The 19357-nt window shown below is 52.0% G+C and overlaps 1 long non-coding RNA gene across 1 annotated transcript in view; it reads right to left on the bottom strand.

The window, feature by feature from the left end:
- LOC110259838 overlaps positions 458 to 19357 on the bottom strand; it is a 28963-nt gene continuing 10063 nt past the window's right edge. The window contains exon 3 of the long non-coding RNA XR_002342198.1: positions 458 to 640. This is a non-coding gene — a long non-coding RNA (uncharacterized LOC110259838). The remainder of the gene's footprint in view (positions 641 to 19357) is intronic.

Below are 19357 nucleotides of genomic sequence, written 5' to 3'. Positions count from 1 at the left end.
ACAGTGGGTTAAAGGATCTGGAGTGGCAGGGGCTCAGGGGAGGTTGCTGCAGGGCAGGTTGCAGTTCCCTTGCCCGGGAACTTCCATATGCCACGGGTACAGCCGTTTAAAAAAAAAAGGTACATACTGAAACACACTGAAAGATTCCATCTTATGAAGTTCGGCAGCCGGCAAGAGTCGTCTATTGTCACAGAGACCAGAACGGCGGTTCCTCAGGGGGTGCAGACGGGCTTGGAAGGGGCACAAAGGAACCTTCCAGGGTGATGAAAATATTCCCCACCGTGACTGGTGTGGGGGTGGCCCTAGGATATTTGTTTAGCAAAGCTCATCCCAGCACATGCCCACGGCCTGGACACGCCACTGTGTGGAAACGTCACTTCATACTTAAAAAGCAGTTCCATGATGCTACGGCCCTGAGAACTGCTAGAAATCGGAGCATCCATCCACTTACCTTTCGGAATGGAATCCGCGGGCTCTGGCCAGTGCTTGGGAGCGGGGTGCAGAGCACAGATGGGGAGCCTCGCCGGTGTCCCCCCAGGGATGGGGGACCCTGTGGATTTCTGTGGCTTTCCTACAGACCCGCTCCATATGTCCCCTGGCGAGTGGAGCCCCAGGGACTCTCTGGCCTCCGGGTGTCCACCTGCGGTGACATGAAGAGAGAGTGGTGTTTGCCAAATGGCTACTGAACACATCCCGTGCTAGAGATGCTAAGAGAGTAACTGTCTCAGGATTCTGCTCGGGCAGCCCTGCTTGCTTGGAGCCAGGGACATAACTCCCCAGAGAGGATGCTGTGAGCTGCGGTGAGAGGGGGCCGAGCCACCCTGCATCACCTTGGATGTCTTCGTGGATCTACCATCGAGTCTCTTGCACTGGGTGAGGGGCTGGGGGGGTCTGAGGGTGGCCGACTTTGAGGGTGCTTTGAGGTTGGTGTAACTTCCCTTCTCAGAATGGCCTGTGCCCATGGGCACCCAGAGTCTGCCCAGGGTCTCCCTTGGACGGCTACCTCGACACGGCCAAACAAAATCCCCCCCCCATCACACACACCCCCCACCCTGCATCTCACCTCGCCTCCCCCCCCACCCTGCCCCGGTCAATGGTCCTACCTCTGCCCACTGGTGCAGGCACAAAACCTAGTTGTCCTTGATTCTTTATTTTTAAACACATCCTGTCCAACCAACAACAAATCTCGTCTCCTTCACCTCCGGAACCTCCCAAATCCAATGTCCACTGCTGTCCTCTTTCCCACCTGAGCCTCAGCCGCCTCACTGGCCTCCCTGCCTCCATTTTTGGCCCCAGCATATATCCCATGCCATCACCGCCTGCTCAGGGTTTCTCCCTGCAGAGACCAAAATTCCAGCTACAAAGCCCCAGGGGATCTGGGCCTTTGTCCTCCCTTCCGTCATCCCCCCAATTTCCGACCCCCACAGCCGTCACCCTAGGTTCACGGAGCCCACTCTTGCCTTAAGGCCTCTGCAGCCCCTGGCCCCTCCGTCCAGAACATTCCATTCTAAGGCTGTCTCTGCAGAGGGGCCTTCCACCTGGCGTGACCTGAACGTGCCCTCCGCCCAAGCCCACCCCACCCTCTGCGCAGCCCCCTTCCCTAACCCACGGTGCTGCTGCAGGTCCTGTGCCGAATGTCGCCCTGTGCACGCTTATCTTGCTTCTTTGTTGTTTACTTGTTCACAGCTTGTCTGCCTGCTCCACCCAGAAACAATGACACAATTTGTGGGGCTCGGTGCAAAGCAGAAACGCGGATCCCCCGGTTCAAAAAGTAATAGTGTCGAGACAGAATATGAGGTCAAGCGTGGGGACCGGGTGCCTGCACAGGCCTCCCTCCTGGAAGCCGGCCCGGCTGCAGCCGTCACACCCGGGGGAAATCTCCCTGCCGCTGCAGCCCCGTCCCGTGTGCCCACCCCTGGACCACCGACGGTGCAAGGCAAGGGAATGTCCTAGAAGGGATGGGAGAAGGACACCACCCGAGGACCCCAGTGCAACGAGGTGGCCAGAGCAGGGTCCAAGCCTGTGACGCAATCTCCCTCCGCAGAAGGTGCAGGGCACAGGTGCTGTTTGCTAGGTGCGCCCCACGGTCTCTGCAGGGGCACCTCACTCACCCCTCATGACTCCACGGGGCGTGTCCGTCCCCCTCTGCGTTTGAGAGACTCAGGAAATGCGGGTGACAAACCCGCCCAAGGTCCCGCGACACATGCGACCTCTAGCCCAGTGCCCGCGAGCCAGGAGCCCTCACTCCATGGCCCTCATCTGCAAACACTGCCTTTGTTGTTGCTGTTGTTTTCAGGGCCACATTTGTGACATAGGGAGGTTCCCAGACTAGGGGTCGAATTGGAGCTACAGCTATCAGCCTACGCCAGAGCCACAGCAACAATGGAGCCGAGCCGCGTCTGCGACCTACACCACAGCTCACGGCAATGCTGGATCCTTAATCTACTGAGCGAGGCCAGGGATCGAACCCACATCCTCATGGATCCTAGTTGGATTCCTTTCTGCTGAGCCATGACAGGAACTCCTGCAGATGCTGCTTTTAAGCCTCCTTCCATTTTCATGACTGACCAGAATGACACGGCGGCCTGGCTGTGCTGGGGGGCCAGCTGCGTGGGAGCGGGGGCCTTGGGGAGGATGGCCTGGAGGTGGCCCGACCGTGTCTGTCAAGATGAAAACACGATGAAGGAACCGCTTTTGTACCTCCTGAGAGCCTCGTCGTGCACCAAGCATCTCCTAACCACAGGCTGGCGTGCCGCGCCCGGGGCCTGCAGAATGGTCCTCAGAGGTGCGGAAAATATCTTTAAGGCTTCTTCTCTCTGCATCATTTTTATCTTCTCCTTTAAAAACCACCCATTTTGGAAGATGCTTTATTACCTGCATAATACGTCCGCACGGCAGCATACGGTGTGCTTCGTGAATAAATACACGTGTACTGGACGCGTGTGCCAAAAACTATTTCTCAGCTGAATGAGCCTGTGAGAACAGAATCGGGCTTTGCCCTGTGCCTTTCACTGTCATACGTGCAGAGCGTTTTTTAGGGACCTGGAGCATCTCCTTCTTTGTCTGTAAGCTCTGGCCTTGCAGATCCCTCTCCCACACTTGATCTCATCCGCCGCTCCTGGCAGCCAGGGCAGCGGGGAGGGTCACGGTTTTCCTCCAGGGCGTCCGTGATGAAGCAGAGGGCCCTGGGGTCCGGAGAGGTTCGGGGGCCACAGCCGGAAGCACCAGGCTGCATTCTGACAAAGGCGTTCTCCGTACCTGCCAGGATGAGCAGAGAGCTCGTGAAAAGGCACGTGGAGGAGAACGCACCCAGGCGGCTGACGGAACCTGGATCCACGCCACAGGGGGTGCTGGTGAAGACATCCAGACCACAGGCCCCCAACGCCTGGGCTGGAAAAGAGAGCAAGATTTAAGGACTAAAACAGGTGGCAGAGTGGTCAAGAGGAGCTGGGAAGCTTATAAACCAGAGACCAACGACGCGCGGGTCCCAGAGCCCTTGCTCAGAGCCCAGCAGTATGGGGCTGGCTGGGCACATCGAAAGAAGACCCAAAGCCTTCCTCCCGTCACCAAGCGCCCGTACTTGGGGTTCTGCCCGGTGCAAAGGGCCACATGATGCCGTGAACGCCGAGTGTCAACGAGAGGACACCTAAGGTCTCGAGCGCAAGGTGCACGCCGCCTGCTTTCAACAGACGCGCACGGGAGGAAGGCGCGTGAAGACCAGCTGTTCGAAGGGCTTCTGGGAAGAGGCGAGGTGTGAGTCTGGCCTGAGAAGTGGAAGAGGATTTGCCCACGTGCAAAAAAGCAGCACATCTGCGGTGAGGATCATTATGTGCCAGGGAAATGCAAGTGACCCTCCCAACAGGACCTGGACACGCCCAGCAGAATGACCGAAAGGAAACGACACTAAGTGTTGCTTAGAAGGAGGAGCAACGGGAACGCCCAGAGGACGCAGCGGGGATGCAAGGGGGCGCCTGGTACTCTGGGGAGCAGGCAAGCAGTTTCTCCCGAAGCTAAACCCCCACACACGCTCACGACCCGATAAATCCTCCCCGGGTGTGTACCCAGGAAAAGCGGGTGCTTTACATCTACGAGAAGATATGCCCCGGGATGTCTGGGGCAGTTGCACCTAGAACAGTCTCCAACCAAACCCCTCTCTCGGCCATCAAGAGAACGGGTCCATAAATTCTGGGATATTCCTACCACAAAGTGCGAATAAGCATGAAAATGAATGAACGACGACGGCATATACAATACAGAGGAATCGCCAAGGAGACGGGAAGGAGAAGAGGAAGGTACTAGCACGTGGGTACATGAGCATCACGTTCAAAACCAGGCAGGACGTTTCGGCCCCAGGGGAGCTAGACTCGAGGCAGCCTGGCAGGGCTTTGGGGAGCAGGGGCTGGAGAACAAGCACAGAGGAGCACACAGGAACCTCCTGGAAGCTGGAAGCAGTCTACCTCTGGCTCTGGGTGATGGGCATGCAGGTGGGAACAGGTGTGAGAACTGACCTCACTGCACACCTAAGACTTGTGTGGTTTACTCTATATGATAAATACCTCGATGGGTGGTTTTTATAAACCAAAAGAATCATCAAACTGACAAAAAAAAAAAAAGGAGAAGGAAAAAGGACAATTCAGGGAATGAGAAGAACCAAGGTCTAGGAATTCTCTGTGGAACACTTCTTCTGTCTTTTTTGGAGAAAGCAAAGTACAATCTTCTGAGTTGTCCTCGCCTAGCTTTCTGAAGCAGACACAGGTACCTTTGCAAACAATTCTGTCCCTGTCCCTGCTGTCGCCACCCAGTCCCCCCCGCGAAAGGCTGCACCATCATCATGCGCCCGGGCAGCAGAGGAAGCGCCTCAAAATGCATCGGTATTCGAAGCAAAATCGCCTTTCCCGCAGCTTCACCGAATAAGATGTGTTTTGCTGCAGATTGGAAATATGTAGATTTATTTAGTTTCTAAAAACAGCGCCCTGTTCTTGAGAGCCGCAGAGCGAGCAGCGTTTAAAGCTGCTTTAATGCTCACCAAGCCGTGGCAGCAGCTCCTGCAGCGTGGACGGGCCTGGGCCACCTGCGCTGCGGCAGCTTTTTCAGGGAAGAGAGGAGACACAGTGGGCTGAGAGGTGCTGGGTTGATGGCTTCGGGCTTGAGGCCACGGGAAGCGCTCCGAAGTGCTCGGAGGCTGAGTGAATAAAGAGAGGTTAAGCAGAGGCACTCCAAAAGCGACGTTTGCCACCTGGTTCTGCCAGGAAGCGTGAGGCCAGGGTAGGAAAACCCACTGGGGATGCAGGACTTCCCGGCCCCCCTCTGGCCTCATCAACGGCACCCCACGTGGCACCACAGCCTCACCCCACCCCTTCCTCTAGTCTCCCTGTGAGTCCATCCTTGTAACAAGTGCTCACACTTATCCCTCAAATGCTAAGCTTGGCTGGGGGGGGGGGCGCTGATGGGGGAGCCGATGGGGGGCTTGCAAGGAGCCGCTGCCCTGAGTCTTCCATCCCCCAAGATCTCCCAGCCCTGCCTCCAGCTTCCAGCAGCTGCCGGGAGCCTGTCTGCACAGCGAGATGCGCCTGCAGGTGCGTGGAGCCAGCGGAAGACCGAAGCCTTGGGTCGTAACGTCCAGCTCCCATAAAAGCCTCATGATATTTTTACACCTGTTCTCAATTCATTCAGGCTCTGGGCCTTTGAGGCCGTCCGCAGGATGTGCAGGGCTGGGAAGAGGCAAGCGGGGCCCAGCTGGATCCATAAAAAGGGCAAAAGAAAATCGTGACGGTTTAAGCCGGGGGCTCCTGGACCTGAGCCCCCTCCCCCTTTCCTGCTTCCAGACCCTGGAAAGACCCAGCCTCTCTCCTCCCGGTCACAGGGCTCCTTCAGGCTCACCTGCGCATCCCAAGCCCCTGCTTCCCAACGTTCCAGCTGGGGTTTGATGGGGGCAACGTCGGAGACACAACCACAGCCATTCTGCGTTTAGCCCTTGGTGCAACCCGGGCCCAAAAGACACCTGGGCGCATCAAGAATAAAACCCCTGTTGTCCAGAAATGTTGAAGCAAAGGCAGATTCGGGTGAATTGAAAGAGGCAGGAGACATTCTGAGCAGGGACACTGAGCACGAAAAGGACTTACACTTTCACCAGGGTTCGAAAAACGTTTCAGCCGCTCGAATTGACCTGCCACCTTTTGCAAGTCCCGCTTCTGAATAGAAATCTTCCTAAGACTTAAAAATCGTCTTAGTTGATGCCACCACCATGCAGGAGAGAAAACTGGTTTGAATTCCAGACGGAAGGCTATTGCTGGTGTGCAGGTAGCTGTTCAAACCACTAAGCCTCCAGGGAAACAGCTCTGGCTCGTGGCATCCACCAGTTTCCCTGGTATAAGCCCTCCCGAGGGGCTGACCTCCGGCTCCAGTGTGACATCCCTGAAGGTGTCCTGGGGACGAGTTGGGCACAAATGGCTCTTGCAGGAGGGACGAGCCAGTGGCTGTCTTCCCAGAAGACTTTTCAGTTTTACTTTTAAGCATTTCAGGTATGTGGTTATGCTGCTATTGTCCAGCCCCCTTTACCTAAAAGGCACGGGGTTCCCAAGATGCCACACCCCCACCTCCCTACTCCTATATGGGCTCCTGTGACCCTGCCTCCCACCCCTGCTTTTTTTTTTTTTTTTTGTCTCTTGTCCTCTCAGGGCCATACCTGCAGCATATGGAGGGTCTCAGACTGGGGTGGAATCGGAGCTGTGGCCACCGGCCTACACCACAGCCACAGCAACACCAGATATGAACCGCATCTGCGACCTACACCACAGCTCACAGCCACGCCAGATCCTGAACCCACGGAGTAAGGCCAAAGATCGAACCCGCCACCTCATGGTTCCTAGTCGGATTCGTTTCCGCTGCGCCACGACGGGAACTCCCACCCCTGCTTCTTAAAAAGGCTGACTTAGGTACAGCTAGGTGCTTCGTCACGCACAGCAGTGAGAGGATGCTGTCCACGCTTCCCTAAGAACCTTTGTTAGATGCAGAAGCAGAAGTCAGGTATTCAGCTCCACCGCTTGAGAGAGACCAGGAGGGGGGCATGGCGCCATCCTCGGAGGCGCTGGATCCTCGTCCAGGCGGGGCTTACGGCCCCTGGGTCCCTTCCTTCAAGCCTTCAGACGCCCACCGGACACAAATGACGATGGGAAATGAACAGTCTCAGGCCCCGGACAGCCCCCCACTCGCACCCCCCCACCCTCCCCGGGCGTCTTCCTCACCCCTGGGCCTGAGCCCCCCCACCCCTGCCCGCGCTTCGCTCCTCGGGGTGGGCTTGCCCACCTGCAGGTCCCGCTGGGGGAGGCCCTGGGGACCGTGGTGCTGGCCTTCCGCCTGTCATCCTCGGGTGTGACGGGGCAGGAGTCCAGGCTTCCACAGGAGCTCACGCTCTCAGCGGATTAAGGGAATGAAGACAGGCAGCGCTGGGCGAGGGAACACGACGGGGGAGTGTTTCCATGGGAGGTTTAGATGCTTGACCAAAACGGGACCAGGCGTTCCCTTCGTGGCTCAGTGGTAAGGAAGCTCACTAGTACCCGTGAGGATGCGGGTTCCATCCCTGGTCTCGCTCAGTGGGTTAAGGATCTGGCGTGGCCCTGAGCTGTGGTGCGGGCCAGTGGCTGTCGCTCTGATTGGACCCCTAGCCTGGGAATTTCCAAGTGCCACGAGTGCGGTCCTAGGAAGCAAAAAAAAAAAAAAAAAAAAAAAAAAAAGGAATCAGCTACTGGGCCCCGCTGCTGCTTCCCACAGGGTTCCTGAGGAGCACGATGTGGGCACTGGTGCTGCCAGCCAGCCTGGGGACCGCTCACCAGGCAGAGGCGGCTCTGTTGCCAGTGCTGCAGCCTCGAGAGCGCCTGTGCAGAAGCAGCCCAGTACCTATTTGCTGGGGTCGAGCTGGGAGGAACAGTGAGGCGAGGCTCTTTCTGAATGACTACGCCGGGGTCTCACATAAGCTGCCTGGAGCAAGATGGATGCGACCTTGCATGAGCGGGGGGCAAGCCCCCCCCCCATGTGGACATGTGGGGACACCCAGGCATCCCAAGGGTCACAGGGCCGATCGGAACCAAGTCCGGGAGGAGGAACCAGGTTGTGGATCTTGGCCACTGATCATAAATGGAAACACGTGGGGAAGGAACTTTCCGGAAGATTGATGTCCAACCTCGTTTGGCACTGCTTCATGTTGGTTTCACTGGGTCGAAGGTGAGAGAAGGTGAGGAGGGAAGCGATGACGATGTGGCCTCTGGTGAGTTACTACCCAACGGGAGAGACGCTTTCATCGTGACCAACGGGTGTGCGAGAGTTTGGGGAGGGGTCTGCCCAGGACCCTGCATGTACCCCACCCCCTCCAGGAGAGCGCCAGATGCTGAAGGCCTGTCGTCTTACACACCAGACCCGCTCAGATCCCAGCGGACTTGAGGTACGGCTGTTTTAACTCAGCAAAGACATGCATAAATCATGTCACTGTTGGTGCCACCACGGGTACCATCACAGCCACAGCAACGTGCCTTTATGTTCCAAAAATGCCTGCCGATGCACAGGCCACGGTTCCACATCTTAGACGCTGGCATCACTGCAAAGAGCCACACGGTGTTTTCAAAGCCATCAGAGGGTGAGAGGAATAATGAATTTGAAACAGGGCTTTACGCCGGTTAGCTGATGATGGATTCCCGCCCTGCGTCTACAGGGGGGCGAAGGAAGTCGCCAGCTCAGAAAGCCCACGTTTAACTCGATGCTGGTCAAGAACCCCGAGGCAAGGGGCAGCCTCATGCTGGACCCCAGTCCTCGCTTGGTAAAAAAGGGTGTCAAAGACCCGAACGGCTGAGGACAGCACCCAGGACGACCAGGACGGGCTGTCTGCCTTCACGGACGCTGCTGCAGGTGCCAAGACCAAAAGAGGCAACGTCTATTTCAAAAGCCAAGAGGGGCAGTTCCCTTGTGGCTCAGGGGTCATGAACCTGACTCGTATCCATGAGGTTGCGGGTTCCATCCCTGGCCTCGCTCAGTGGGTTAAGGATCCGGCGTTGCCATGAGCTGTGGTGTAGCTCGCAGATGTGGCTTGGTTCTGGCGTGGCTGTGGCTGTGGTGTAGGCAGGCAGCTGCAGCTCTGATTCGATCTGTAGCCTGGGAACTTCCATCTGCCACAGGTGCAGTCCTTAAAAAAAAAAAAGGTGCCAAGATGTCCTGGTTGTCGAGGCTGGTATTTCCTCTGAGGACTTTATTATGCGGGTTCCCTATTTCACAGTACAAAAGACCTGAGTGTTTACTATTAAGGGAAGAGTCTCACAGGATCTCACTTCTGCTCCCCTCCTCGGCGCTTCGCCAGGCAGCCTGTGTCCCGCCGTGTTGCAACCTTCAGTCTTTACTGCACCCGGAACATTCCTGGGCTTTTTTTCCCCCTTCATTCTGCTCTGGGCCATGTAACCTGACGAGTCCAGGGCTGAGAGTTTTGGCAACGGCGATCGGCACCACTCAAATTAGACGTGCAGGTGGCCGTCACCCAGAGTTACGGTTGATGCATCACTCAGCTTCCCACCCCCAAACCACCACCGTCTGACTCCCATCACCTTAGACTCACTGTTGTGTCGGGTCTGGGACTTCCTATGGATGACGTCTCATTATTCGTATTCGACTGTGTCTGGCCTCCTTGGCACGACGCAATGTTTGTGGAATGCGTGCAGTTCGCTGAGGGTGTCAGCGGTTTGTTTCTGCCCCCTGTTCAGAGGTCCGCTGCATGGAACTGGGCCACTGTACAAGCGAATCCATCACTGCCCGACCCTTCTTCTGTGCACGAGCATTTGCGTAATGAAGGAGGCTGCCGTGCAAGCCGTTTGTTTCTGACACGTTCTCTTTTCTCCCGGGTCAATACTGAGGCGGAGAACGGCGGGGTCGCGTATCCAGGGCGGATGGGTGACGAGCTACAGGAAACGCCGGGCTTCAAAGCGGTGGCGCCGTATGACACTCTCGCCAACCACGTCCACATGCCAGCTGCTCCACATCCTCACCTGCCCTGGTGGTGCCAGCCTTTTACCCTGTCAGCCACTCCAACAGGTGGGAAACGAGCGTCTCTCCTTTTCCGGCTGGCCAACGCCGACGCGTCCTTCCGAGCCCCAGACACCACCTTTCCGACGTGGCTTTCCGGCGTGGCCTGGGTCCCCGTAGAACTCGCACGGCCTTGTGTTGACTCTGAGTCATTTCCGCTCCGCAGAACCACGAGCTCTAGGGACAGAGGCTGTGGGTGCGAGATCTCTGCCTGCTCCTCCCAGCCCAGTGCCTAGCAATGCGCCTGACCCGGAGCAACGGCCCTTAAAAAGTCTGGTGAGTGAACGAGAAGCACAGAAGGAGTTCGAAGCTGGCTTCTGGTCTTGAAGTCTTGGCCTTTCTGATTCTTTTAAAATGGGGATTTCAGAAGACCCTGCGGTTAACTGTATAAAAGAGCTGTCGATACATGGACTCTGGTGTCCAATACCACATCTCCGGCTGCAAAGTTCGCAGTGGAAAACACTGGGCAGCAGCCCTGAAGTGTGTTTTGCTTGAATCCTGAGTGGATGCGGGGAGACGGAAGCAGGGGCAGGACCAGCCTCGCAGACAGGGTGCTGCCCAGGCCGTGGCTCTCACATGGAAGCCCTTTAAAGGAAGAGTCCGCCTTCGTAGGGACGCTTCCGGGGCCTGGGCCTGCATCCTAGAGATGCATCTAGAGGAGGGTGGTCATGGTGGCGGCAGGCGGTGGCCGCTTCTGCTCGACCTCGTGGCCACCCGGGGCCACTGGGTCCCTGGCTTACTCAGCATCCTCTGTATACGGCCTCCCGGGGTTGTATCTGCTTTGGACCAGCTCCCCACTGGACCCCAAGATGCTCCCTGTACCACCTTCTACCCACACCTATGTATTTCTCAAGATCTAACTCCGCTCTCTCCCAATCCAAGAAGGTTCCGGAAATATGGCCCTCGCCCTCTGCCTGACTCAGGGACCTGCACGCAGCTGTGGTCCCAATGCTGATTGACTTTCAAGATGACACTCGATGCCTCTGAACCTCCAGGATAAGGGAGGTGGGGGTGGACACAGCGGATGACAACGGCCAGCACTCTGCTCTCGCTGTGGTCACTCCCAGACCGGCTGACGGCTGGGCTCACACAGCGTGTCGCGCCCCTACCCGCCTTACCCTGTGGGCTGGACAGAGGAGGGTTAGCGCTCAGAGGCTCATCTGCATGTTTTGCCGTATTTCTTCAAAAGTGCAGATTCCAAAATCCCCCAGGGAAGAAGAAAGACCTGTTAGACCTCGGCTGCATCCACGTGGCTCAGACACGCGGGACTCTGCGTCTCCCAATCAACTGTTTCCCAAAGAGGCCATCAGTGACGGGGGTGCTACGTGGACAACCATTCTTTAGGTTAAGAGTGACTTTTTTTTTCTTTTGTGGCTGCCCCACGGCATATGGAATTCCTGGGCCAGGGATCAGATCCACGCCACCGCTGTGACCTTTGCCGCAGGTGCGGCCATGCCGGAACCTTAACCCACTGTGCCGGGCCGGGGACCCTGGCATTGCAGAGACACCACCAATCCTGCTGCCCCACGGTGGGAACTCTAAATATTTTAAGGTGAAAGTTAGAGAAACATAAGCTAGGACATACGTGCAGAATTTCTAAGATAGTATTTCATAAGAGAAAGCTACGGGGATTTAGGTTTAAGGAAATAAAAGGCTGACGTGAAGAAAATGACACTCTGAATTATAGCACAGATCGTATTTGGAGATGGGCAAAATTAGTGATATTTGGAAAACACTGGACGAGCCAAAGTCCCTGTCGGGTCCAGAAGGAGCTCAGGCATTAACGGCAATGATCAGAGCTTGAGCTAGGAAGACGCCCCCAGGAAGTATTCCCAAGCACCGGTGTTCAGTCACTTTTCCACCTGGAAAAACCCAGCACCGGTTGGCACCTGCATTTGCAAACCAGTCCAAGAGGTGGGACGGAGCTTCAGCAGGTGGATTTAGCAGAGAAGCAGCCTCCACGCCCCCAGCTGTGCCTGTGCTCTTGCTGCTGAGACAGCTTTGGATGCAAAGAGGCTGCGGTCGCCCAGAGCACAGAGCACAGGCAGGGCTTCCAGAACATTAAAAACGACAAACCCTGGAATTCCAGGATATAACTCCACCCGGGGCAGGGGCTTGTCAGGGGGTCCGAGCTCCCTCTCCAGCCAGTCCAGCCTTCCTTCCTCTTTGCCTTTATAACCCTGCCTCCTCCCTTCAGAGGGGTTCAAGACAGAGGACAAAAGAATGAGGATTTTTTGGACCGGCCACGGAGTCCCAGGCACTGGGGAAAATGACTCTGACACACTCACCTTTTGATTCCAAAAATATCGCAATGAAAGGCAGAGGCCTGGGTCCAGGAAGACCCAATTTCTTAAAAAACAAAAACAAAAGTATGTTTTCCATATCTCGCACCTGTGACGGGGAGGGAGGCTCAGATGAAGATGGTTTTTGTCCAACAGAATTTACTGCGACGTATCAAAGGTGCCACCGTCACCCGCGCTGTCGGATGCGGTGGCCAGGACCCACACGTGGCCGCCGAGCCCTTGAACGGTGGCTGGTGTGACTGAGGCGCTGCATTTTAACGAATTTAAATGTAAGCAGCCCCATGTGGCTGTGGCTGCTGGACTGGACGGTCCACTGCGGACGGAGTGCATTGAAGGGCTGGGAAGCTAAGGACGGGAGTCTCTGCCTACCTGCGTCCTTTCTTCTTTGGCGGGAGGAATTGGGGGGCACATGGGCGTGTGGTCATGTCTTAAGGATGCGGGGAGATGGGGGGGTTGAAGAAGGAACCCCAGTTCTGTCCAGCAGATGGGGACACAGGCAGGGGGCGTAAAAGCCACACTCGGGAGGGTTATGGCCAGTTGTTGAAACTCGTGCCCCTGCCGGCGAGGGAGGTGTAGGTTTACCTTTTAAAGAACCCCTCACACTGTTTTCTCAAGTGGTGGCATCATTTTACAGTGCCACCAGCAGGGCGTAAGGGTTCCAGCTCCCCTACAAGTGTGCCATCCCTCGTTGATTTCATGCAGCCCTCCTAAAAGATCTGTCAGATTGTTTCATTGGGATTTTTAAAACATTCAAAGATGGTCCTAGAATCACAAGAAGTTGCCACGTCATTGCAGAGAGCTCCAACTGCCCCTCGTCCCGCCTCCCCAGTGGGGACACGTTGCACAAGCCCCCGGTGACAGCAACATTAGGAAACGGACACTGGCACATCACGGGTGGACAGTTCTACACACTTCATCCCTTTTAGATTTGGGTAACCATCACTCAAGTCCAAACACATAACTGTTCCATCACCACAAAGACCTCTCTCCTGCAACTTTTTTTTTTTTTTTTTTTGGCCACACCCGAGATACAGACGTTCCTGGGGCAGGGATTGAACCTGAGCCTCAGCCTTCATGATGCTGGATCACTAACCACTTGGCCACCAGGGAACTCCACCCCCTGCTACCTTTTTTAGTGACACCCACCTCCCCGCCCTCGCCACCCCTAAGTCCTGGCACCCACAGACCTGCTTTTAAGAATGGTGCGTAAATGAAAGCATCCAGCCCGTGGCCTTTTGAGACGGGCGTTTTGCACTCAGCACAATGCCCTTGAGCTCCGTCCACGCTGTTTGTATCAGCAGGTCACTCCTTCTCACTGCTGAGTCCCATTCCGTCGGACAGAGAGAACACAGCTCATTTAACCGGTCATCTACTGAGGGGTATTCTGGTTGCTTCAGGGTTTTTTCGTCTCTGTTTTTGCTATGACAAATATAAAGCTGCTATGGGCATTTAGGACAAGGTTTTGGGGAAGACATTTTTCCATTTCTCTGGGATAAACGCCCAGGAGTGCAATTGCCGGCTTCTGCATTGATGGCATCTGTAGTTTCTTCAAGAAACTGCCCTGCGGAAGCATTTTACATTCCGAGTGGCGGTGCAGGAGAGATCCGGGTTTTCACATCCTCACCCGCCTTTGGTGTTACCACTGTTTTTATTTTGGCTGCTTTGATAGGTGTGTATTGCCATCGCATCAGAGTCTTAATCTGCATTTCCTTAAGGACTGGTGATGCTGAGCATCTTTCCATAGGCTCTTCTGCCATCTCGATCTCCTCTTTGGTGAAATGCTTCTTCACGGCTTAACCTATTTTTATGTGTGCGTGTTTGTCTTTTTAGGGCCGCACCTGCAGCATATGGAGGTTCCCAGGCTAGGGGGCTAATCGGAGCTACAGCTGCCAGCCTACACCACAGCCACAGCAATGCCAGATCTGTGCCTTAACCCACTGAGCGAGGACAGGGATTGAACCCACAACCTCACGGTTCCTAGTCGGATTCGTTTCCACTGTGCCATGACAGGAACTCCAATTAACCTATTTTTAAAACTGGATTTTTTCTTTGGTTTGTATTCCACTGCTGAGCTTTGCGAGTTCTTTACATAGTCTAGATATGAGTCCCTGGATCAGATGTGCGATTTTCAAATATTTTTGTGTAGCATATAGCTTTTCTTTCATCCTCTTTCATGTGGCCTCTCGCAAATATTTATAATTTTTATGAAGTCCAGTGTATTGATTTTTTGTGGGTGTGTGCTTTTGGTAATCAAGTTTATGAATTCTTTACCTAAACTTGGATCCCTAAGATGTCTTATGTTTTTTTTTTCTCTGAAAGTTGTATACTTCTATGTTTTACCCTTAAATCTATAATCCGTCTTGAGTTAAGGTTGGTATAGGGTGTACTGACCGCTAGGAGGAGATACAGGTTGAGGTTCAGTTTTGTGGTATGGATGTGTAATTGCTCCAAAATCATTTCTTTTTTTTCTTTTTTTCATCTTTTTGCCATTTCTTGGGCTGCTCTCTTGGCACATGGAGGTTCCCAGGCTAGGGGTTGAATCGGAGCTGTAGCCGCCAGCCTACACCACAGCCACAGCAATGCGGGATCCAAGCTACATCTGCAATCTACACCACAGCTCACGGCAACACCGGATCCTGAACCCACTGAGCAAGGCCAGGGATCGAACCCGCAACCTCATGGTTCCTAGTCAGATTCGTTAACCACTGAGCCACGACGGGAGCTCCTCCAGCACCATTTCTTGCAAAGAATTTCCTTTTTCCATTGACTTGCTTTTGAACGTCTGTCAAACATCAGTTGGCCAGGAGTTCCCATCGTGGCTCAGCAGAAACAAATCTGACTGGTATACATGAGGGTGGGGTCTGATCCCTGGCCTTGCTCAGTGCGTCAGGGATCTGGCGTTGCTGTGAGCTGTGGTGTAGGCTACAGATGTGGCTCCGATCCCATGGCACTGTGGCTGTGGTGTAGGCCAGCAGCTGTAGCTCCGATTTGACCCCTAACCTGGGAACTTTCACATGCCTCAGGTGTGGCCCTAAAAAGCAAAAAAAAAAAAAAAAACCCTGAAAATAACAGTTCGCCATACTAACGTGGAACTACTTATGGGTTATTTGGTGCCGTGAATCTACATATCTAATCCTTCACCAGCAGCACACAGTCTTGATTATTGTAGCAATATAACGTCTTTTTTTTTTTTTTTTTTGTCTTTTGTCTTGTTGTTGTTGTTGTTGTTGCTATTTCTTGGGCCACTCCCGCAGCATATGGAGGTTCCCAGGCTAGGGGTCTAGTTGGAGCTGTAGCCACCGGCCTACGCCAGAGCCACAGCAACGCGGGATCTAAGCCACGTCTGCAACCTACACCACAGCTCACGGCAACGCCGGATCGTTAACCCACTGAGCAAGGGCAGGGACCGAACCCGCAACCTCATGGTTCCTAGTCGGATTCGTTAACCACTGTGCCACGACGGGAACTCCTGCAGCAATATAATGTCTTAAAGTTAGGGAACATGGTTCTTCTTTTTTGGAATTGCTCAGGTTTTCATATGAATTTTATTTTATTTTACTATTTATTTAAAAAATTGGGGGCGTTGTATTGAATTAATAAACACCTTATCCCAATGACCACTGACATTCTTTACAAAAAATGATGCAATATCTCCAAGTGACAAACACCTTACAGGTCCATACGTGGTCAAGTGGTGGGTATTAGATTCTTTTTTTTTTTTTTAACATAATGATTTTTTTTTTTCCATTATAGCTGGTTTACCGTGTTCTGTCAGTTTTCTATCATATGAATTTTAGAATAATCTTGTCTTACAGACAGTCATGTTGGATATGGACAGAAATCATGTTAGGTCTGCGTATCAGTTGGGTAGGGCTGACATCTTTCCTACGTGCATCTTCCAGTCCATGAACATGGTATGTCTCTCCATCGATTTAGATCTGCCTTGATTTCTTTCATCCGCAGTCTTTATTTTTCAGCATCTATGTCCTATCTGTGTTTTATTAGACTCACTCTATGTATTTCATTATTCAGCAATTAGAAGTGGTATTATGTTTTATCATAGGCACTGCAAAAGGACAGAAAACACTTCTGGTGTACAGTATACTGACACTTATAAGGTTATCTTGTATACAGTTCTTGTACATGGATCCTGCTGAACTCATTTATTAGTTGTGCAAGTTTCTTTTTTTATAGATTCCCTAAGATTTTCCACACAGATCATCACATTGTCTGCAAACAGGGAACGTTTTATTTCTTCTTTCCATTTTGACTTCCGTTCTCTGGACAGCACTTCCAGAACTATGTTTAATAGCACTGGTAAGAGTGGACGTCCTTGCCGTGCTCCCAACTTTAAGGGGAATGCATTCTGTCCTCACCTTTAAGGATGGTGTTAGTTCTAGAATTTTTGCAGATATCCTCTCACTAATTGCAGTAGTTACCCTCTACTCCTAACTTTCTGAGAGTTTTTATGTGAATGGGGATTGAGTTCTATCAAATACTTTCCCTGCATCAACTGATGTGATCATGTGCTCTTTCTTTAGCTAATGTAGCAGATTATGTTGATGGACCTTCTCATGCTGAAGCAGCTCTGCATGCCTGGAATAAACCATATTTGGTCAGAGTGCATAATTCTTTGCATATACTGCGGAATTCTATTTGCTAATCTTTTGTTAGGAATTTGTCTCTAGAGTCTAACTGATCTGCAATTTTCTTTTTGAAGGGTGTTCGCCTGATTTTAGCATCAGGCTAATATTTGCTTCATAAGGTTTGTGGCAGAAAGTTTTCACTCTTCTATTGTCTGGGACAGATTCTATGGATTTGGTGTTAATTGTTTTTTAAATAGTTGCTCCAGTTCTCCAGTGAAACCATCTCAGCGTGGAGCTTTCTTCTTAGGATATTTTAAATTAAAAATTCAATTACGGATTTCCTTAATAGTTGGGAGGCTATGCAAATGATCTATTTCATACTGAGTTTGAAAGATAGTACTTTTCAAAGAATTAATCCATTTCATCTAAATTGTCAAACTGAAGTGGGTAGTGCTATTTATAGGAGTCCCTTGTTCTTCTGATGCCGACAGGATCTGAAATAACAGTTCCTGTCTTCTTCACGATAATTATGTATTTTCTTTTATTATTTGTCAGTCTTGCTACAGGTATGTCAAATTTCTTAAACTTTCCAAAAAACCATCATTTTGTCTTGCAGGCTTTTCTCTATTATTTTCCCATTTTAAATTTGCTTGATTTCTGAGCTCATCTTTATTATTTACTTCCTTCTCCTTGCTTTAGTTTTATTTTTCTCATTTTTTTGAGGTGGAAGATTAAACTATTGACAATGTCTTTTCTTTTCATGTAAATATTTAGTGCTATAAATTTCCCTCTCAGAAGATTTAGCTTCAACCCACGCATTGATAGGTATTTTCATTTTAATTCTGGTACATGTAATTTTTTCATTCCCTGAGACGTCCTTTTGACCCACTGATTATTTAGAGTTGCATTTTTTAGATTTCAAATGTCTGGAGGATTTCCTCCTGTCTATTATTGATTTGCAGCTCCATTCCATCGTGCTCTGAGTACACACTCTGTTTAGGACGTCAACGTTCTTCAATGTAGGGAGGTCTGTTTTACGGTTCGGGATACGATCTGTCTTGGATAAGGTTCCGTAAACACTTGAAAAGAATGTGTTCTCTGCTGCTGTTAAATGGAGCTTTTTCTATAAAGGTTAATTAAACCTGATGGTTGATGCTGCTGTTGAGCTTTTGCATAAACAAACTTTCTCCCAAATACCTGTTCCATCAGTTGTTGAGAGAAGGATGTGGAAGACTTTAATTGTAGAATGGTCTTTCAGCTCTACCAGTTTTGGCTTTGACATATTTTACTTCTTTGTGTGTGTGTGTGTGTGTGTGTGTGTGTGTGTGTGTGTCTTTTTGCCATTTATGGGCTGCTCCTGCGGCATATGGAGGTTCCCAGGCTAGGGGTTGAATTGGAGCTGTAGCTGCCAGCCTACGCCAGAGCCACAGCAATGCAGGATCCGAGCCGCGTCTGCAACCCACACCACAGCTCACAGCAATGCCAGCCGGACTGTCAACCCACTGAGCAAGGGCAGGGACCGAACCCGCAACCTCATGGTTCCTAGTCGGATTCGTTAACCACTGCGCCATGACGGGAACTCCCCTGACATATCTCACTTCTGTATGGAAGACTGTTATGGCTTTTTGTTGGACTGCCCTTTAATCTTGACGTATGTATGCCCCCATCTGTCTCTGGTCGTTTTCTCTGCTCTGGAGTCTACTCTATCTGATTTTATATAGCTCCATCTCCTTTCTTTTGATTAATACTTTTCTATCCCTATACTTTCAACCTACTTCCATCACTATAAATAAGTTTAGTCTAGACAGCCTATAGTTTGGTCATTCCCCACCCCCCCGCCCCAGTCAATCCTGTTGACACTTGGTATATCCAGACTGTGTGTATTTAAAATCACTATTACAACGTTAGTACTGCCGTGGAATTTTTTTCTTGCAGTTCCTTCTGTATCGTTTTGGTTTTCCTGTCTCTGCCCTCCTGTGGGTGACACGAGCATGATTCAAATGGCATGCACGGCTTTTTACCTACAGCACTTTTTGTGTGTGCGTCTTTCTAATTGTTTCAGTTGTTGCTTTTGAATTATTTATATGTACATAACTTATCACAGTCTATTTGTGCTGCCATTTTAACCAGTTCCAATAAAGCACAGAAACCTTATATCCCTTCCCTTCCCCCGCCTGTAAAATAGCTGTCTTAAATATTTCCTCTACATAAATGAGGACACATTAGACAGTGTTATGATTTCTGCTTCAACTGTCAAACACAACTTGGAAAGCCCACAGGAGAAGAAAACCCCATCCAATTTACCCACTTCTCCGTGTTCTCCACTGTTCGTCCTTCCTCCCTCACGTTCTGAGTTTCTTGCTGGTATCATTTTCTTCTTGTCGGAAGTGCTTCCTTTCGCGTGTCTCT

The sequence above is a fragment of the Sus scrofa genome, chromosome 3 (assembly GCF_000003025.6).
Source record: "Sus scrofa isolate TJ Tabasco breed Duroc chromosome 3, Sscrofa11.1, whole genome shotgun sequence".
NCBI classification, from domain to species: Eukaryota; Metazoa; Chordata; class Mammalia; order Artiodactyla; family Suidae; genus Sus; species Sus scrofa.
Note: the sequence above shows the minus strand (reverse complement) of the source record. Positions and strands in the feature narration are given on the sequence as shown.